The following is a 14,379-nucleotide window of genomic DNA, read 5'->3' as shown; positions in this document are numbered from 1 at the left end:
TTACTGTTTACCTGCAAAACCGAAGTTCTAAACTTCGGTTTAGGGTTTTCCTGACAATCTGAAGAAAAAACCGAAGTTTGAAACTTCGAATTTGGCAAAACCGAAGTTTCAAACTTCGATTTTACCATTTACGTAAAAAAATATATATATATATATATTTTTGCAAGTAAACTGATTAAAATTAGTATTTTAAAAAAAATCAAGATTTTCCACTATAACATAAACTAAAAATGTGGTCCACGGAAGTATGCAATCTCTTATCAGCTCATAAATAGTAGTTCAAAGAAAGAAAATGTCTGACTTTGTCTAGATCATCATAATTTGTTAGAAATTCGGTAGGCCCTAACAAGATAGGTGATTCATCAAACCACCAAACCCACAAATGACAAACGATTAATAAAGCTAGAACGATAAATAAAAACGATAAACGACACAGGGTATTTAACGTGGTTATATCCCAACTCCAAAACACAGAGAAGGGTTTGCTCCACGGGCGCAAATCAGAGATTTTCTTGTATTATTTTTGTGCACAGATTACAATGAGGCTAGGGGTTACAATTTATAGGAAGAGTTAACTTGTCCACCAAGTTAAACTTGTCCTTCAAGCAAAAGACATTCCATAAATATCTATTACTTGCTCCATACTAGAAGATTTAATTAAGGCAACAAAATCTCTACGACTTGTTCACTAAGTCAAGCTCCCTAAGACTTGTTCACCAAGTCAAGCGCCTTGTTCATCAAGTCACGCCTTGTTCCTTTGATCAAATTCTTCACACCTTCAACAATCTCCCACTTGAAAACTTTGAGCAAACTCTTCACTACTCAACAATCTCCTACTTGAAGATTTTGAACAAACCCAAACATCAATCTCCATTCCATCTAAGAAAGTCAAACCACCATTATACCGCCAAACTCCATTTGGGACACGCACACTCATCACATACGTCGAATGAGCATACTTTCGATACAAGGTCTTCAACACTACTTGTCGGAACTAGAAACCAATAACTGCCTCAACTGTCAATGTTGTTCAAACACCCATAGCAACTCCCGATCTCCTCTCAGCTACGACTTTTGATGCCGTCAGAATCAAACATCCAGGTCACGCCGCTCTTCCACACCTGAGGGAAGGAAGTCTTTCGACATCAAAACCGCTAAGCTTCAACCCGATCTCCAGTTACTAACTTGGGCCATTCGGTTTCTTGCACCACCATCTTCTTACACAAGAAGATCAATTGAAGTATGCAACTCTTCAATTATAGGATTATTCATGAGATTACACCGCCTCACTGATCACTCTAGACATGTCCAATCCCGAACCCACATGTCAATGATCACCCTCGTACAGAATTTCCCGTCTATCTATGATTTCCTTTTACCAGAAATCAAAAAATTCAACAGACGTCTTTGTTGACTCTTCATCAAGGCTCCAGTGAGAACAACCTCGAAATCTACCACCTTTTTAACTTTCCGCTTTCTCACTGGTACACTGACCTCCTCATAGCTATGAATATCACAAACCCCATCTTGGGATCAAACCCCATCTTCTCATCCCAAGCACGCTCCCACTGTACGAGTAAGAAATAAAACCATGGCTATCTGAGAAGAATCTGGTTTGTTCCACCGGTCAGTTGCAAATCTATTTGCCATTCGAGGGTATGTTTGCAGCATCCAAGTACCCTAGTGTTATACACACTAATCATGTGAATACTAGAGACCCACGTTGCATAATAGTCTCCATAACTCCCATTAGTCGTCAAACTCCCACTAGCCCGGTACTTTCGTCGAATAACACACTCACATCGAGTTCTCGACACCCTCTTGAAAGCTCAAGTTCCAGGACTTACAAGATTAGCCACTTCTAACATCACCTAAAGATTCCTAATTTGCCACCCCGAAGAAAACCGCTCGCTTTGTTGAACAAATCATTAACCAAACCCGAGCCACAGTCGAACGTGTCCTTTCCGACAACTTCAAACCAATTTCTTTAGTGAGAGAAGCTCTAACCCTGCCCACATACTCCATATACTATAGAATATCCGACTAAATACATTAGTCGACCCGTTCAATAATCTGATGTTGGACTTTGGTTTGCGCCATAACAAACCTCCCCTCAAACCCAAGTTCAACTCGGCATCCCTTCAATGATAGTCAAGATACAACCTTCTTTAGTACCTACCGCAACCACGAAACACAACTTGAATGGGACCACATCAAGTCTACTTACGTACAAGGCTCCAAGATCAACTCATCCACCGAGGGTGCACAACCGCGTGTGCCAACCAAGGGGTTAAGCCAACCGTTGACATGCTGCAAATGTCACGTTGCGCTATCCACACATCGAGACTACAACCTGCGAGTATCCAACCTTCTCGATAACTCCTACTTTCGATTTGTCCCAGTGTTTGCTACCTTACCGCAAAAACTAGAGAGAAATCACCTTTTAAGCACACATTTGTTTCTACCTCATATCCGATGTATGACTTTGGTTTGTACCCAAGACAAACCTCCCCTCAAAACCCAAATCCATATGGGTCTCCCTTTCAACGATAGTTCGGAACCAATCTTTACCGCCGCCATACGGAACTCTCAACTGTCTGTGTGCGGACCAGTGAGATTTCGATACAAGACTTCATGATCAACTCAACGTTACCAAGAGAACGCACGCACGCTGAGAGGTGCGCCCACGACGCCATCCATCACATCCGGAATATATTTTGGCTCTTGTAACAAGCCTACTTCTCTAAAAAACACAGCCTTTATCGCCCGAAGATTCGCAAAACAAAACGTCTCGCCACTCACTTTATCAAAAAACCGGAACTCTCCCATAAAAAACTGCCGCCACTTAAAAAATCGTATCTCAAGATCCAACGGTCCGATCATCACCAAAATTTTACCACACTTAGATCATTACTTCTGAAACGTACAGTCCAAGTTTCAAGTCGATCCAATGGTAGATGAACAGCTCTAAACCTAAACGACTGCAACTTCGAAAAAACATAACTCAATATCTAACGGTCCGATCACTGTCAAATTTTGACCACGACTATATCTATGAGTCTAACATCTAAAGTAAAATATTCAAGGCGATCAAACGGTTAACGAACCCGTAGGAATTTTTCTCCTCTAACAACTCTGTAACTAAACCTTGAACAGAAGCATTCGAAAAATCATATCTTGAAATCTAAAGGTCCGATCTTCCTCAAATTTTTACAGCTACTAGATCTATGACTCCAGCACCTTCGGTAAAAATTTCAAGCCGATCCAACGGCTAACGAACCCGCAGTAATTTTTCTTCTCCAGTTGCGCATTAGAATCCGAATTTTGAAAAGTTCATCATTCCCTCGAACGGGACCGCAAGGAATGATAACTTAGATCCGATACCCGGATCTTCCCAAAAATCTCTTCTTTGTCTTCAGCAACAAATCTTCGATATCTCGACACAAGTTGCAAGACACAAAACCCTGTCGTTTAATCTAACCTTGATGAACACCCGAATCATCAAACATTTCGAATATCTTGCTTTCAAATCGCCATCGTGCTCGTCTTCGAACCTTGAAGCTCTGATACCACTTGTTAAAAATTCGGTAGGCCCTAACAAGACAGGTGATTCATCAAACCACCAAACCCACAAACGACAAACGATTAATAAAGCTAGAACGATAAATAAAAACAATAAACGACACAGGGTATTTAACGTGGTTATATCCCAACTCCAAAACACGGAGAAGAGTTTACTCCACGGGCGCAAACCGAAGATTTTCTTGTATTATTTTTGTGCACACATTACAATGAGGCTAGGAGTTACAATTTATAGGAAGAGTTAAACATGTCCACCAAGTTAAACTTGTCCTTCAAGCAAAAGACATTTCATAAATATCTATTACTTGCTCCATACTAGAAGATTTAATTAAGGCAACAAAATCTCTACGACTTGTTCACCAAGTTAAGCTCCCTAAGACTTGTTCACCAAGTCAAGCGCCTTGTTCATCAAGTCACGTCTTGTTCCTTTGATCAAATTCTTCACACCTTCAACATAATTATCATTCAAAATTAACTTGAACATGAGTTTGTTCCTGGACAAATAGATTTTACTAACACACTCAATCAACTGAGGTTGATAATAATAGTAACTTTTTCACTTGAGTGTATAAACAATCTCATAAGATTCACTTTTCACTTTTGATGTCAACTAGTGGAGCCCTCGCTTCGCGTCGGGGGCTCTGTTTTGAATGCGAGTTAAAAGGAAAAGTCTTGATCTATTTTTCAAATAGAATCTTTTTCGACATCTAACATTGAAGGGTTGTTCCTTTTGTGAAAGTTGCTTCTTTTAGCGTTGGTTTTTTTTTTTAGAAAGTTAATTGATCTATTTTGTAAAAAAGAATGTTTTTCGACATCTTTTGGTAGCATTGAAGGGTTGTTCCTTTTATGAAAGTTGCCACTTTTATCGTTGAAGAGGGGAAAAAAAAAGTTAGTTGATTTTTTTGTAAAAAAGAAATTTTTTTCGACATCTTTTTGGTAACATTGAAGGGTTGGTTCTTTTATGAAAGTTGCTTCTTTTATCGTTGGAGACAAAAAAAAAAGGTGAAATGACAAAAATACCCCTGATTACTATTGGTGAATAGTGCTACAGTATTTTTTCTATTAGATATATAGATAATTAGATTTAAGAGCCCGTGCGTTGCACGAGGACACTTCCGCTATTAATCTTGAATATTAAAGTGACATATCAATTAACGATATTATACTGAACTTTTGTGGATGAATTCGTTAAGTATTTTTTTTTAAACAAAACACATCACTAAGAGTTGGATAACTTAAACTTTGTTTTAGACATAATCACTTCCATTGCAACACGCACGAGTTGTAACAATCCTTCAATGTCTTGAAAGTGGAAATCAAGATCCGGTTTAATTACTCTCATTATTTGATACATGATTCTGCAAAAATTAGCCAAGTTTACACCTTTCATCACAAATAAATAAACATGGCAGCTAAAATAGTCTTTAAGATTAAAACTTATAGTTACCTCTTACGTTTGAAAATAAACATACCCACTTTCTGCGCTCCGCTGCTAGCGTTTGAAAATTTTTTAAAAGCATAATGTATCAACAGTGCATACTCCCTATATAAACATGAAATCATACATACGTAACAGCCATGTAAAAAAACATATTACAGCTACAATTAAACATCTTAACATGAAGATAACTACAATTTTTTTTTTTTTGTATACCATCACCATTTCACCATAAACTTTAATTTAACTTTGCATATTAAAACATCTTTCAATCAATAATTCTTAAAAGTTTAAATACATTCTTAAAGATTAAATAAACTCATGATAGACAACCCACCTTAGCAACAAAGTTACTAAGAAGACACCCATCATAAACAATCCACGTTGGTCCTTATTATCCTGTAATTATTTATCGAATTAAGTTTGCGACATAAGAATAAATACTACATTGATAACTAAAGATGAATCTCCAATGCTAAATGGGCCCATATTTCTACAGTAGCATGAGTATCACTACATAATACAGACACAGTTGAGATATTAATACTAAACAAGTCAGCATTGACACACAGGCAAATCAAAACTTAAAAATAATGACCAACATGATTCGAATATCTATTCTAAACTTATATTTAACTGTCTATATTTAAACTGACGGAGTTCATTTTTTACTTTAGGGAAGCTAAAAAGGAAAGCAATGGAATTCAAAACTTATAGTTACCTCTTACGGTAGATTAGCAACATATGAAACGGGTCAAATGGGCTGAACAAATCTTCTTTAGCTGCATAAAACCTCCTTAGCATTTTAATAAAAAGTCATATCATTATGGTAATCATATCTAACATAGTTATGATGTAAAACAGAAAGTATAAGTTATGGAGAAATATTGTATCTTGGGTCAACCCAATATAGAAGTTTACTCGTTATGACTTAAACTGACATATCCATATCCATTCATCCACCTCTAAACTAAATTCAGAAGAAGCTTGAGGTATTCATGTAGCTCGTACTAAATCTATTCTTTTATGATTACTAAAAGTTTTATTAACTCTAACAACGATTACATATCTTCTTCTTCTGATGAGATGAACTGATAGTTTGATATATCATATAGGTGCCCCATTTATAATCGATTCCTGGATAGACGTTACTGCAACTATTTCCATCTGCAAGATCTGCTATATAAAAAGTAAATGTATGACCTTACACATATTTAATGTTTTGGTTAACCTCCCAACCCACCCATTATGTCTACTCTACCATTTATTGAAAGTAAATTTTACTTTAACTGCAAGTAAAACAGTAGTACCCACCTCCTTCTCTTCACATGATTATGCGGTATCTTGATTGCCTCTATCACTATCAATCCTTCAATAATAGGCTAATAGCATTGATTGTTTCCATTGTATCACAAAACATTCTACCCTCATCTTTGAAATTGTAATTGTCAAAAACTTACCTTAGAACAAACATAGAGGCTTTGTTCTTGATGGAAGTTTTACACAATATGTCATTCTGCAAAATTGTTAACAAAAACATAAAGCTTACATTCCTTGGTTAATATATTGAGAAAAGCAAGTCGTATTGTGTACCATGGATTTAATATAGAAGCACAAACCACAGGCTTTTTATTTTGATTGCTACATAAAAGAAGCAGGTCATTCTAATTCACAGAACAACACGCTGCACATCTCAACATAAAATTATAATTTTAAGGAACTAACATAACCATTCCAGCATCATAAAAACAAACTCTAAAAATAAAAACCCAGACCTGATATCTTTGTTTGCTTATTGCTATTGCATTTTGCATACTGATATTTGATCTCAAATGCTGTGTGGTCAAATTTGGATGAAAAATGTTTTAGTTATGTAAGTCACAATTGGGTTGAAAAACTTCTGTGTACCTGTGTAAGTCATTGGGTCCTTCTTGGATGTCATCTTCATGTAGTGTTTCTACACTTTCCTTTAAATCAATACTAGTTAAAGACCCGCGATTTCGCGGGATTTTTTAAAGATGAAATTATTTATTAATATCATATTATATTATATTGTATTTGTTATTTTGCTTTGAATTTGGTTATACAAACAATCTAACAATAGAAGATGATTAATATGAAGTTGATGTTTCCATAACAATACTATTTGTAATATATTTATATTGGTAATTTTTTTGTAATATACAGAAGAATAAAATTATACAAACATAAGATCACACATTTTAGTTGTTTAGTTACAACTTGTGTTTAATGATAAGATCTGTAGCATATCAAAATTACCATCATTCATCAATTGACATATCATAAAGTTCAATTACATGGTTACTAAGCTACCATAAGTTATATCTTAAAGTGTTTAATAATTAAATGTCTAAGCATCAAAATAGAAAGAAACTAAATCCATATTCATTAACACTTCTACACAAACTAACGGACATCCTGCAGAATCAAAAGACTTTGATACCGAAACAAACTGTTACACCGGGTGAGTTCCATCTAGGACCATGTTGAACCCGGGTTCGTCACGCAAGAACACAATTAAACACTTGTCGTCCGGAACATACCCATTTACAGTTAAGAACTTTAGTCACCCTTTAGAAACATACTTTTTCTTTGATCTTTTTTCTTGCTTGAAACCCCATATATGAGTTTTGTTGTTTAGATCGACACACTCATAGTCACAATTACTTTGTAGTTCAGGTAGTTTTTGAAGCTCTTCCGGCAGCCGCTAAATCACATTCATATTTTAATCGTTAAACAGTCCATAAACATTTGCAATTGTTCATCTATATCATTCATGCTTTTTTGATTATAATTAAAAGTTTGTTTATTTGATGATCTTTCGATAGTTAATAAATACGAATTCTCGTTAAACTTTGTAAGACCCGAATATTTATCTTGCTTGTTTGTGTATTAAGACGTTCGAGATTGGGTTTCGCGGATTATTTATATAAAGTTTAAAATGCAAAAGAATCTGTTTCAGTTAGGTCGCGCGCCGCGCGGGGATTCGGCGCGCCGCGCCGTTTGCTGCTGACAGAATCCCTTGTTTTTAATTGGTTTAAATGAAGGGCAAATGGGTAATTTCACTTGAGGCCGGATTTGTGAGGCTTATGAGCTAGTTTGGATCAGTTTTGGATCCCATTCACATCCACTCATCATCTTCATCCATTTTAGAGAGAGAGTAAGAGTTTAGAGAGAGATTGGAGGTTTTGGTGAGGAAGAAGCTCGAATCGTTCTAAGTCTCGGGTTTTAAAGTTGTTCCTTTCGTTCTCGGCTACACGGTGATAGTATTGGTAAGCTCAAACTCCGAATTTCAATTATTTAATTTGATATTCAAGTTAGGGTTTTGAGTTAATTAGTTGTAAAACCCTTTTATGTGATGAAATGGATTTATGGTGACTAGTTATTCTTGTCACTTGGCGGGTTTTGGGTTGATTGACGATTTGGCCTTGATTAGGCTTTAATCTTGGGATTTATCACTTGGATTAGTGATTATGGAAGTGTTGAAACCTATTTAGGGTTAATTGATTGACTAACTTTGACTTTGGGTCAAATTAGGGTTTGGTGGTGATTATGACCCATTTGGTGACTTAATGAGGTTTACGAACTTAAAATGGATTAAGTTGAAGTATAAGTCCGAGTTAAATGTGTTTTGGTGTCAAAACTTATAAAGGACGAGATTTTGACCTTTATGGGTCAAAATTAGGGTTTAAGTGTCTAAATGGGTATGACACGTGTTTGACACTTGAGTTCGGGTTTAATTGGCTTATTAGGACCATTCTCACTTGTGTTAGTGATTATTGGTTAGTTCGGGCACGGTTTGTGCTTGGAAGTGCAATTGGGTCGAAATTGCACTAAGTGTTGAATTGGGTTGGTTTGTAAATCCATCCTAATTGTATTGTTGTAATTGTGATAATGGAATAGGTATTTTCCATTGGCGAGTTGCGGATTACTTGGAAGCTTTCTTCAAGACTTCAAGGTGAGTGATATTATCCTATGTGCATATGTATGTGTAGGATGGGTGCGGGTCGGGTGAAGTGATTTTCGGCTATAGAGCTCACTTCACATGTAGGTGGACTTGATGGACTTTTGTATAAGTCCAATTGGCACGGTTGTGCGTTTTGGTTGACCATCTTTGGCGAAGTACACGTTCGTGTGTACATTATCACACGTGATTGTGATTTGGATGTTGTGGCCCCGATGTGGTGGATTATATAATCCCGTGACCGTGGGTTTGAGTTGGAGAAGTGAATCGCGTGTGGTTTCGGATTCACGATGACGCGTGTAGTTTCGGTCATCTTATCGAATGAATCTCGTGTAGTTCGGATTCATGGTGACTCGTGTAGTTCGGTTATCTTATTGAGGTAGTAATCTCGTGTGGTTTCGGATTACTAAGGCTCGTGTAGTTCGGCCAACCTCGATGTTGTGAAGATAGTAATCTCGTGTGGTTTCGGATTACTAAGGCTCGTGTAGTTCGGCCAATCTTCATTGTGGTATTTGGTTCTCGGTATTGGGTTAAGGTGTTAACCTTGTTCGTTTATATTGTTATATATTAATGTATTGTTGTGTTGTAGCTAACCCTCCGGGTGTAGCTAATTGGCGTTGTTCACATCGTCGTTGGTGAACTTATATTGTTATTGTATCTTTAGCTCGTTGCTTAGAGATCGTACGGTATGCTTAGTGTAGTTGCTTTATATTTGGATGCTACGGTATGCGGTATTTGTTTGTGTGGCGTATTCATTTTATACATATATATGTATGTAGTATATTATCATTCACTAAGCATTAGCTTACCCTCTCGTTGTTGACTCTTTTTATAGATTGCATGCGGATGGTGGCTCGGGTAAGCGCGAGGATTAGAGGACTTGCATAGTTTGCGTAGAAGGCTTGCTTTTGGATTTATTAGGATTGGGTAGTGTATCCCCAATCGCCATGCTCGGCTTTGTTTTGTATTAAGAGTCTTATGGTTTAAAATTGTATTTTTATACTTAAGGGGTAATTTGGGCACGTGTGGGCCCCACTTTGTAAAACTCGCTCAAACCTTAGTTATGTGCTAGTTTTACATATATTAATGTACGGTTAAAAGCGTTTTGGCTAAATGTGTCGGGAACTAGTCAAACATTTTCGTTAAATTGACTTCCGGGGACAGCGGGCTGTCCAGGTGATTTGGCGCGCCGCGCGCCCACCTGGCGCGCCGCGCGGATGAACTGCACCAGAAATTTTTTTTATGTTGTAAAAATTAACGGGGTTTTGACGTGGTTTGGTTCGGGTTGTTACAAGTGGTATCAGAGCATGGTCTAAGGGATTTAGGTGACTTGAGATAGGTGCCTAGACTTAGACTTTTGTGTGTGCTTAATTTGTTGCGGGACTTGTAGGATTACGGGTCGGAATGGGTTTAGTTAGTGCCTTGTTTATAGGTTGACTAACGTTTATATTAGTAATGCGGGTATTATTAATATGCTCTTGTGTTGTGATGGTAATTCTCGCGTGTGTTTGTACCGCGTAGAATTTTGGTTGTGTTTGTTTATATCATCGAGCGAGGCGGTCGTTGTACTAACAAGTCGATGCGGCGTGTGTGCGTAATAAGAACTTGCAGACCTTATTACGGGTGCAAATCGTGTCTAACGAGTGATGTACGACGAGTGCTTAGCAAGATGGGTCGGTGTTGTGCGCGTTTACTTATACGTTCGTGATCTAATCGCTTTGCATTCCTTAGAATGGCGACGGGAAGTGGGATCGATACGAACAACGCGGAGGTTAACGCTAGAGTTGCAGCCGCCGTTGCGGAGCAAATGGGTGCGTTGGAAGAAAGAATGGAAAGGAAGTATTCCGAACTTCAAAGTAGTGGTGAAATGGAGCGTTATCTTAAGAGCTTCATGAGGACTAAACCCCCGATGTACGACGGAAAACCGGATCCTTTGGTGAGCACAACATGGATTTCGGATGTCGAAGGGTGTTTTCGTACTATTGATTGCCCTCCCGAGAGGAAGACGAGACTCGCTACAAGTTTGTTGCGGGGTAGGGCAAGGGATTGGTTGGATGGTAAGATTGATCTTGTCGGTGGTGAGACGTTTATGGCCTTATCATGGGACGAGTTTAAGGAAGAATTCTTTGAGGAGTTCCGGACTTCGGCCGATTTGTGGGAATTGCGTAATGAGTTGCGAAATTTGCGACAAGGATCTATGGATTTGAGTACTCTTAAGACGACCTTTATGGCGAAGGCTCGTTTTTGTCCGGAGTATTTGGGGAATGATCGTTTGTTGATGGGGGATTTCTATCGGACCTTGAATGATGACTTGAAAAGTAGGATTAGTCGGGGTCAAGCGAAATCGTTTTCGGAATTATTCGACTTGGCTAGAGGTTTCGAGTCGTATTCACGATCGAAGAGGGGTGAATCTTCAAGTGAGAAAAGAGTTGTTTCTTATGGTGCTCCGAGTAAGAGGACTAAGGGTCCGAGTGTGAGCACGGGTGGTACGCGAACGGGTATATCGGATTCTAGTACGGCTAGATGTTACAATTGTGGCGTAAGGGGTCACAAGTCTTGGGAATGTTCGGTACCAAAGGGTGGTAGTATGGTGTGCTTCAATTGCCAAAAGGAAGGACATCGTAAGTCGGAATGTCCCAAGTTAGCGGGGACGGGTGCGGCGAGGAGACGTTAAGGTACGTTTAATTTTGATAAATATGTCTTTTGATTATTTATTAAATGCCGTTTGAGTTTGAGTTGCATGCCTTTGTTGTGTATGTTATGCTATGGGTGACGTTCCTAATGGAAGTACCCTAAGGTGATGTTTGATTGTCGGGCGAAGGGCGTAAGACTTGGTGCAACCAAGCATTCCTTAGTATTTGGGGTATGTTTCTACCAAGCCACGGAAATGGTTTTGGTGTTCGATTGTTAAGTGCGTGTTCGCTTGTGTGTTGAAGTTGATGAACCACGAGGTTCGTCGGGTGATTGGAACCTTTGAGATCGAGTGTTTAAAATCTTGATGTGTGTTGGTAATGGAGTCTTTATGACGCGACATTAGGTGCCTCTTTTATACCTACTAGCGTGGTGTCGACTCCGATTGTGTTGTAGTTACATTGTACTTAGGGTACCGGGAGGAACCCTTAAGTACACGAGTGACTCGGTGAAATTGACAACTATGGTAATTGGATGATTGCGAGGGTGTAGTTTGTGTAATGCGTGGTACACTTTTCGTTCGAAACGTTTAAGGATTGTTTGAAATCCTTCGTATGCTCAAGGTTGGAGCAAGATGTGGTAATGGGTCGTGTGTACCCAATCGTTGGTAAAGTCTACCTTTGGTAGCATTGTACGGTTGTACGAGTGTGATATAGGAACGTGGTTCCAAGAGGGGGAGTCGCATTTCCGCACGAGGAAGTTTTAGTATGAGATTTCGGATGATGTTTTTGGTAGATCCGGAAATTTCGTTGAGACCTAGTTTTGGTCAACTTGTGGTAGAGTACAATTTTGGTTAAATTGTACTTATGATATTGGATTGGAATTACCACTGAGGTGGTAATGTGGTAAATCTCGTTGAGAGATAATGGACGTGTTTGGTGAGCAAGGTGAAATCCTTCGGTTAAGGGAGGTGTGTGTCGGATTCTCTTTTGGGGAATCATTGTTTGGTACCTATGTTTGATATAGGTGGTTCTTGCTCGATTGTGGGGATGGTTAGTGGTATCCGTTAGGATTCACTATAGTGTAGCAGGGCGCGATGTTGCACTACTCGTTGTTTGAGGCCGAAAGTGCGTATGTGATCGATGAAGCATGATCTTTAGGGTCCGCTGACTTCATCGTGGTATTGATGATTAATGAAGCATGATCTTCGGGTCCGCTGACTTCATTATGGTACGGTTGAGTGATGGAGCATGATCTTTAGGGTCCGCTGACTTCATCACGGGAGTACGTGATCGGTGAAGCATGATCTTCGGGTCCGCTGACTTTATCCGGTGTTGAGATTTGGTGAAGCATGATCTTCGGGTCCGCTGACTTCGCCATAGTAGTGGATCGCGTGTGGTTTCGGATTCACGATGACGCGTGTGGTTTCGGTCATCATATTGTGGAAGTGGATCGCGTGTGGTTTCGGATTCACAAATGACTCGTGTGGTTTCGGTCATTGTATTGAGGAGTGAGTCTCGTGTAGTTCGGATTCACAATTGACTCGTGTAGTTCGGTCATTCCTCCGGGATAGTGACTCTCGTGTAGTTCGGATTCACTATGGCGCGTGTAGTTCGGCCATTCCCGATTGTTGTTGTGTTGAAGGTAGTGAGTCGCGTGTAGTTCGGATTCACTAAGGCGCGTGTGTTTTCGGCCAGCCTTCGTGTGTTGTGTGATCCATTGGTTGTTTGATACACCGATGGTGGGGTCGTAAGGACCGTGTTGTTTGATCTATCGGTTGTTTGATACACCGATGGTGGGGTCGTGAGGACCATGTTGTGTGATTAGTGATGCGATAGCCGTGTTTCGCTTACATGTTGTTACGGGTGTGACGAAAGTCGATTTTGTACACCTTGGTTTAGCGTTGCCATCATCGTTTTGGACGCTATCGGTTTTAGCCGTTTGTTATGATGTTACGGTAGTTGCGCTTTGGTCGTATTGCGCACTACAAGGGATGTTAGTGGTTGGTGTTGTCCGTAAGGATTCGTTTGGTTCGGTCTTCATCGTTTCGGGTTGTTGACCTTAGGTTGAGACTTGGTTGCTTTTAGCGTTGTACTCGGTAATAGTACGCTAAGGGATTTATATCTCGGTACGAGATTGGTTGAGTTTTCCTGATGTTAGGGAATGAGCATGGTTTTAGTGCTCGGATTGTGGTTTTGATAAATCGCGGGTGACGATTTAGTTGTGGAAGGCGATTCGTTGGAAAGGAATTGCTTAGGAAAGTCGGATTGGGACTTATGTCGAGGACCGTAGGGGGAGGTCCACTTGGTTAAGTGATGAGGATCACGAGGACGTGATCGAGTTTAAGTGGGGGAGAGTTGTAAGACCCGAATATTTATCTTGCTTGTTTGTGTATTAAGACGTTCGAGATTGGGTTTCGCGGATTATTTATATAAAGTTTAAAATGCAAAAGAATCTGTTTCAGTTAGGTCGCGCGCCGCGCGGGGATTCGGCGCGCCGCGCCGTTTGCTGCTGACAGAATCCCTTGTTTTTAATTGGTTTAAATGAAGGGCAAATGGGTAATTTCACTTGAGGCCGGATTTGTGAGGCTTATGAGCTAGTTTGGATCAGTTTTGGATCCCATTCACATCCACTCATCATCTTCATCCATTTTAGAGAGAGAGTAAGAGTTTAGAGAGAGATTGGAGGTTTTGGTGAGGAAGAAGCTCGAATCGTTCTAAGTCTCGGGTTTTAAAGTTGTTCC

The 14,379-nt window shown here is 39.4% G+C and overlaps 1 long non-coding RNA gene across 1 annotated transcript; it reads right to left on the bottom strand.

The window, feature by feature from the left end:
* Positions 1–4,946: 4,946 nt before the first annotated feature.
* Positions 4,947–6,712, bottom strand: LOC139858031 (uncharacterized). The gene is made up of 4 exons (XR_011762790.1): positions 6,614–6,712; positions 6,481–6,536; positions 6,335–6,389; positions 4,947–6,196 (listed from the first exon to the last, which is right to left on the bottom strand). It is a non-coding gene; the product is annotated as an uncharacterized lncRNA (long non-coding RNA).
* Positions 6,713–14,379: the final 7,667 nt, after the last annotated feature.

The sequence above is a fragment of the Rutidosis leptorrhynchoides genome, chromosome 1 (genome assembly GCF_046630445.1).
Source record: "Rutidosis leptorrhynchoides isolate AG116_Rl617_1_P2 chromosome 1, CSIRO_AGI_Rlap_v1, whole genome shotgun sequence".
Taxonomy (NCBI): Eukaryota; Viridiplantae; Streptophyta; class Magnoliopsida; order Asterales; family Asteraceae; genus Rutidosis; species Rutidosis leptorrhynchoides.
This window is presented reverse-complemented; position numbering and strand designations above follow the sequence as displayed.